Below are 7,165 nucleotides of genomic sequence, written 5' to 3'. Positions count from 1 at the left end.
TGAGCTCTATGGCTGTACGGCTGATGGGGAAAAAAATCGGACCTCGACGTTATTACTTCTGTCATGTATACAAACTAATGCATCCAAACAGGTGGTGACCCAAAACAGTTAGGCATTTACTTCATATTCTGGGCAGAAGTCTCTGGAAAGGAGATTAGCTAGCTACTTTCACAACCAAGAGGACATAGAGGAACAGTTTAGGCAAGTGTACTTTTTGTCTTGTAATTTCACATTTGGAAGGTGCATTGAAACTATTTGGTCTATCTAGCACAATCAGCTAGTTAGTTGACAAACTATATCTGAATGATGCACTGAAATTAGCTACTCTCAAGGGGATAGTGCACTGAAATGAGCTATTCTCAAAAACAAGCACTATGCTAGGGCAACAAGTGAGTAAGAATGTCGGATGTCCCAACTCAGGCCTTTCCTATACGCCAAACGTACTTTAAAAAAATTATATATATATATTGTAGCGACCCGCACAGACAGCTGTGTGTTATGTGTTAGGCTAGTAGATGGTTGTGTTGTACCTAACAGTACCCAGTGTTCGCGGGGTCCAACATGTCAATCAACCTGCTATCTGCCAATCACGGGAATGCCTGGAATGTTCTGATGCCGGGCATCCTGGCGGTTGGCGGAGTGGCGTGGAGGGGGGTTGGGCAGGGGGATGGAGCATTGGAAGTTAAGACCAGGTTTAGCCTTTGTTCTCTCTCTCTTTACGTCTGGGCTTCACAAGAGAAGGTCACGATTGGCTTGTGGGTTATCTTTCATTTATTTGGAGTGGGCTACGGCCAAACAGTAGCCTGTGTAAAGTTGGTTTAATAAACCGTCCATTCGTAAACTCAATCCTCTGTCTGGACAGTTGTTCTTTTATGATCTAGTCAGGACATCACAATATATTCTGAAGAACAAGCAAGCCCCTATCTGAGAAGCATTTCCGACTGATCGAGCGTACTCAATGAGCGTAGATTTAATCAAAAGTGAATTAGTGGCTTGGAAATACTACATTGCAAAAGGAGTTAAATAATTAGTAGGAAACCCTTTAGTCAGCATTTGGATGTCGTCAGATTGACTTTAGATGCGGTATAACATTAGCTAGCTAAGATTGAGGGGACACCAACTCAGATTTAAGCTAGCTACCGTTATTGCTGGCTATTTTTGACGAACTTTGTTAGCTAATGACATTGCCATCCATATGAAGACATGATAATGATGGCAAAGTTGTTTTCTACTAAACATTTGCCTACTTTAGCAATGTCATATTTCCAGGCCACTATAATTGTTGTTCGCCTCCATCGATCACGAGTTTTGGGCACAGCTATGCCAAAGATTTTTTATAACTAAACCAAGAGAGACCACAGCCTGTCATTTCTAATGGGAACAAAGTAGTCATAGTGGGCAGAACAAGCAAGGATGTGGACAGAGCCAAGCACGAGCTAGCGAGATCCTAGCCCGTTCTAGCATACATCTGCATATTTCCGTTAGGGAACGCCTACTCTGTGAAGTGCGCGTGTGCAATAACTCAATTCGCCTTTGCACTCCTTCTAAACAACGCAATTTTTACAACTTTGGCAAAGGTTAAAGTCTACAAAAAGGAGTCCACTCTGTTCATAACAGATTCTAGTTTTGGGAACCGAAAACTGTATTGAGATCAAATGTTTAATCGATGAGAAAATCTGCAGAATGTTGGCCAAAATCCATCTCGTTTCATCTTCTCCCACTGCCGGCCATATTTGGTAGTGAGTGGAAACGCCTAGCAGATGCTATACATGTATACATCCGGTGAAATATCTGTCTCATTGTTTTATCTGTGCCTATGCGTCTTGAGAACGTGCATAACAATGGTGAAGTTATTTTTGCATGGCCCGGTGCTCCCCGGTTGAGCGGAGTTTGTATTTAATTCCATTCCATTAGTCCTGAAGTTAAATCTCCACCAACCCGGGGCACCGGGCCATGCAAAACTAACTCCACCAATTGCATGACGCGAACCAGTGACGGAGGTGCAACCTATGAAAAGCTAAATGTGTTTTGCATTTGTCCAGCTGAGTGTGTTTCTTGGAGTTCCAGATATCGCTGGAGGAGTCGTGGTGGCCACTGGAGGGCAACTTTACTGGAGCTCATCTTCATGAAGTTAATCTACAACAGTTGATACAAGTATCATATATTAGGTAATACAGGGCTAGCTAGTACAAGTACATATGGATTTACAGTATGAATCATATTTAATTAATGTACAGGTTCCACTTTGGCCCAAGAGAACAATCCAGACTAAGAATTTGCAAAAGGTAAGATCATAATAAATACTAGTATTATATGGGCAGAGTGGACCTGATCCTAGATCAGTAATCCTACTCTGATGGCAAATTCTCTCTCTCCCTCATTCCTTCTATAACTTCAGATTGACCCCCTGGTTAATGATTAGTAGATGTGGGTGAGTGGACATACAGATCTGGGACTAGCCTGGCAGCAGCTCTTCTCAACTATTGGCAAGGATTTATTTGACATCCAATCACCATGAGAGATGCTTTATTCTGCATTCAACACTTCTATTGCAGGAGAGGTGAGCACCTATCAGATCCTCCTGCTGTCCTTCACCCCTTGGTGCAGTCTGCTGACCATCGCTAATGCCAGGAAGAACTCCACCAACCGAAGTAGGAGCCATGTTCATCGCCATGCAACGTTCTACTGACCGAGATAGACTATGCTTTGAATAGCAACTGACTGACAGGCAGTCAGAGACACACACACACTCACATTTGACTTGACCTTATATTGACAGCACTCAACTCACAGGTACCCACCTCTCCCTTCCCTTCCCATCCCATCCCATCCCATTAATCTCCCTTTCTCCACCTTAGGTGCCACGTTGTCTCCCATCTCCTTTATAGTGGCCACAACTACACCCTACCGTATAACCTCTTGGTCTAGCCAGGTGAATGAAGAGCTTCACCAGAGATGGAAGAGGAAGTGAGAGATCCCACTCCCTAATTTGTTCTGTTTCAATTTAAGTCAATTAACTAAGTAGACCAGACCCAACTGCTATCGCATTGGGTGTCTATGGGAGAGCCACCCCCTTAAGTACAGTCGTGGTCAAAAGTTTTGAGAATGACACAAATACTGATTTTCACAAAGTCTGCTGCCTCAGTTTTGATGATGGCAATTTGCATATACTCCAGAATGTCATGAAGAGTGATCAGATGAATTGCAAAGTCCCTCTTTGCCAAAAAAAACATTTCCACTGCATTTCAGCCCTGCCACAAAAGGACTAGCTGCCATCATGTCAGTGATTCTCTCGTTAACACAGGTGAGAGTGTTGACGAGGACAAGGCTGGAGATCACTCTGTCATGCTGATTGAGTTAGAATAACAGACTGGAAGCTTTAAAAGGAGGGTGGTGCTTGAAATCATTGTTCTTCCTCTGTTAACCATGGTTACCTGCAAGGAAACACATGCCGTCATCATTTCTTTGCACAAAAAGGGCTACACAGGCAAGGATATTGCTGCTAGTAAGATTGCACCTAAATCAACCATTTTTCGGATCATCAAGAACTTCAAGGAGAGAGGTTCAATTGTTGTGAAGAAGGCGTCAGGGCGTTCAAGAAAGTCCAGCAAGCGCCAGGACCGTCTCCTAAAGTTGATTCAGCTGCGGGATCGGGGCACCACCAGTGCAGAGCTTGCTCAGGAATGGCAGCAGGCAGGTGTGAGTGCATCTGCACGCACAGTGAGGCGAAGACTTTGAGGATGGCCTGGTGTCAAGAAGGGCAGCAAAGAAGCCACTTCTCTCCAGGAAAAACATCAGGGACAGACTGATATTCTGCAAAAGGTACAGGGATTGGACAGCTGAGGACTGGGGTAAAGACATTTTCTCTGATGAACCCTTTCCGATTGTTTGGGGCATCCGGAAAACACCTTGTCTGGATAAGATAAGGTGAGCGCTACCATCAGTCCTGTGTCATGCCAACAGTAAAGCATCCTGAGACCATTCATGTGTGGGGTTGCTTCTCAGCCAAGGGAGTGGGCTCACTCACAATTTTGCCTAAGAACACAGCCATGAAAAAAGAATGGTACCAACACATCCTCCGAGAGCAACTTCTCCCAACCATCCAAGAACAGTTTGGTGACGACCAATGCCTTTTCCAGTATCATGGAGCACCTTGCCATAAGGCAAAAGTGATAACTAAGTGGCTCGGGGAAAAAAACATCTACATTTTGGGTCCATGGCCAGGAAACTCCCCAGACCTTAATCCCATTGAGAACTTGTGGTCGATCCTCAAGAGGCGGGTGGACAAACAAAAACCCACAAATTCGGACAAACTCCAAGCATTGATTATGCAAGAATGGGCTGCCATCAGTCAGGATGTGGCCCAGAAGTTAATTGACAGCATGCCAGGGCGGATTGCAGAGGTCTTGAAAAAGAAGGGTCAACACTGCAAATATTGACTCTTTGCATAAACTTAATGTCATTGTCAATAAAAGCCTTTGACACTTATGGAATGCTTGTAATTAGACTTCAGTATACCATAGTAACATCTGACAAAAATATCTCATAACACTGAAGCAGCGAACTTTGTGAAGACCAATACTTGTGTTATTCTCAAAACTTTTGACCACGACTGTAGACAATGGTAAACAGCCTGAGTGAACTATCTTTATTCATCCACCATATTTGGCGTCACCCTGGCCCAGCCGGGGACTGAAACTCCACCCTCAATGTAGCCCCAAAGATGAAGGAAGCCCACCTGCTTGCTCTGCCCCTCCATTACTGTTTACACCATATTTGCTTGAACAATAAAGTTGTTGCCTGAGTCAATACTTTTAAAGATACATCTTACTTCACAAGGGTGAAAATCCTACATTCAATGCATATCAAGTTTTTCCTTTCCACTATCAACATGAAAAGTTTGTGAGGTATAATGTAAATAAAAATGTTGATATCATTAGTTCATTGATTTGTCATGCCCAATCTGAACATTTAAACCATCACAAGTTATGTTAATGTATTCCATTACTGTACCCTTGGGGACCTGTGATGGAGACATTGTCCTTAAGGTTATGCAGTCATTCTTGTCCTAATAGAGCACTGGTGTTCATGAAACAGAGTACAATTTCTATAAGTAGTCTGCAACTAGGTTTCCGTGAATATGGTTTCTAACATAAGATGGGAAGAACTTCACTAAAGAGCAAGTACAAGTCTGTATTGTAATTATATTTTTAGAATACAGTATTGGCCAAATGACTACGTAACACCGGCGACTATAGGGTCACCTGAAATGGCACCCCTACCAGACTCCCGCAGTTCCTTTTAACTGAGGGGGAACACTTCAACCATAGAAAGACCGGTTCGTGACAGGCCACCTATTGAGTTGGATCATGACTTTTGAGCATTAAAATGGACCAAACAACACTTTATCAAAAATATATACTTTTATTACAAGTTTCTCTTTAAATTACAAGATTAAAACCACTGGCACTTTCTGTTTGTTTGCCAGTTCCAACAGTCATCAATCAATAATACATACCCCGATGGTAGTCTCTCGACAAACGGGTTGCCTCCCACAATGCCGGTTTAGGCTACACGTTTGGCGTAGAGAAAAGGGCAGAGTTGGAACATCCGGCATTCTTACACACTTGTTGCCCTAGCACAGTGCTTGTTACTCTCGTCGAGAGTACCTAATTTCAGTGCATCATTCAGATATAGCTTGCTAGGTAATGGGTTGGTTGTGCTGGAAAATATATAATCATGCTAGCTAATTGTTTCAATGCACCTTCCAAATGTGAAATTACAAGACAAAAAGGACACTTACCTAAACGGTTCCTTTATGTCCTCGTGGTTGTGAAGGAATGGTAGCTAGCTAATCTCTTTACCAGAGACTTCTGCCAAAATGCGCAGTCCATGGGGGTCTAGAGTATGAAGTAAACGCCTGACTGTGTTTTGGGTCACCACATAACCTGTTTGGATGCATTGAAGATGCATTAGTTTGTAACCATTAAGTTTCCCATGTCTGCCCAGGTAATCATTGTTAAGTTCAATTCAAATCTGGTATTGGGAACAAAAGAGGTCAACACGACTTCTAAGATATACTAGTATTTTAATTAATGCAAACACTTCAATGGTAAATATGATGTTCGTATATACGGGTCCACTGAAATACCACACAGGGCACTCAGAGAACTGATCCATTGTTCTAAGTTCTTCTTCAAATACTCTGACAGAGATAGTTCCCGCTCCCTGCTGGCCAATCAGAGTAGAGACTGAGCGTGGTTTAGACTTACTCAGCCTATCGTTGGCGCACAGGCTGGTCCCAGACCCTTGGCGCTTCACTGTTGCACACTGTTACCAGGCATAAGTTGTTATCATCACAACCTGTCCAGAGTCGGCACTTTTGCAGTACACATGTCCTTGAGCGCGGTTTAACAAAGAGGCAGTGTTTGTGTCTGTGAGACACAAGTTCTTATCTCATCCTACCCCCTAACGTTCCTCACATGAATCACAGCTTGTTATGTGAAACAATTTATATCAGTACAGTACAAACCTATTATGTTTAATCATTAATGCATTCTTTCTAAGCTAGGCATCACATCTAGTTATAAGAAAATAGATCCCCACAATCCCCCTTTTCACACCCACTGGGTGTGAACCCAAAATAAGAAAACCCAAAATAAGAAATTTCAGGGAAATTTAGGATTCCCCCTATTGACACCCTCTAGGGTGTCACTCATTAAACTACAATACAAACAAAAATAATCACACTTATATTAATAGGCGATAATGATAATAAAAAGGCCTTCAGTCCTTCCATCTACACCTAACTTGTACTAGGTTGGCTACCAGCCACCCAGGAACTTCAAACCTTCACATAAGGAAAGACAAACATTCACAATGGTTAACTTGATTAATAAAGCATAAAACACACGATTAATAGAACACAAAACACAAGATTATTAAAACATAAAACACAAACAGGGAAGTACATTTTGGCCCCCTTTAGACACCCTCTAGGGTGTCACTCCACCAAGCCTGGTAGGTCATATCCTTCATTCCTTAGGTCGGAGTCCGGGATTGGGCCGTATCTCACCATCTGTTGGGAAACCGCCTTCTCCATCGCCTTGCTCACCAACCCTCGGACACAGGGAATAAGACAACATCCACAAAGAACAAGTATACC

The sequence above is a fragment of the Coregonus lavaretus genome (assembly GCF_964263955.1).
Source record: "Coregonus lavaretus genome assembly, chromosome: 22".
Classification (NCBI taxonomy): Eukaryota; Metazoa; Chordata; class Actinopteri; order Salmoniformes; family Salmonidae; genus Coregonus; species Coregonus lavaretus.
This window is presented reverse-complemented; position numbering follows the sequence as displayed.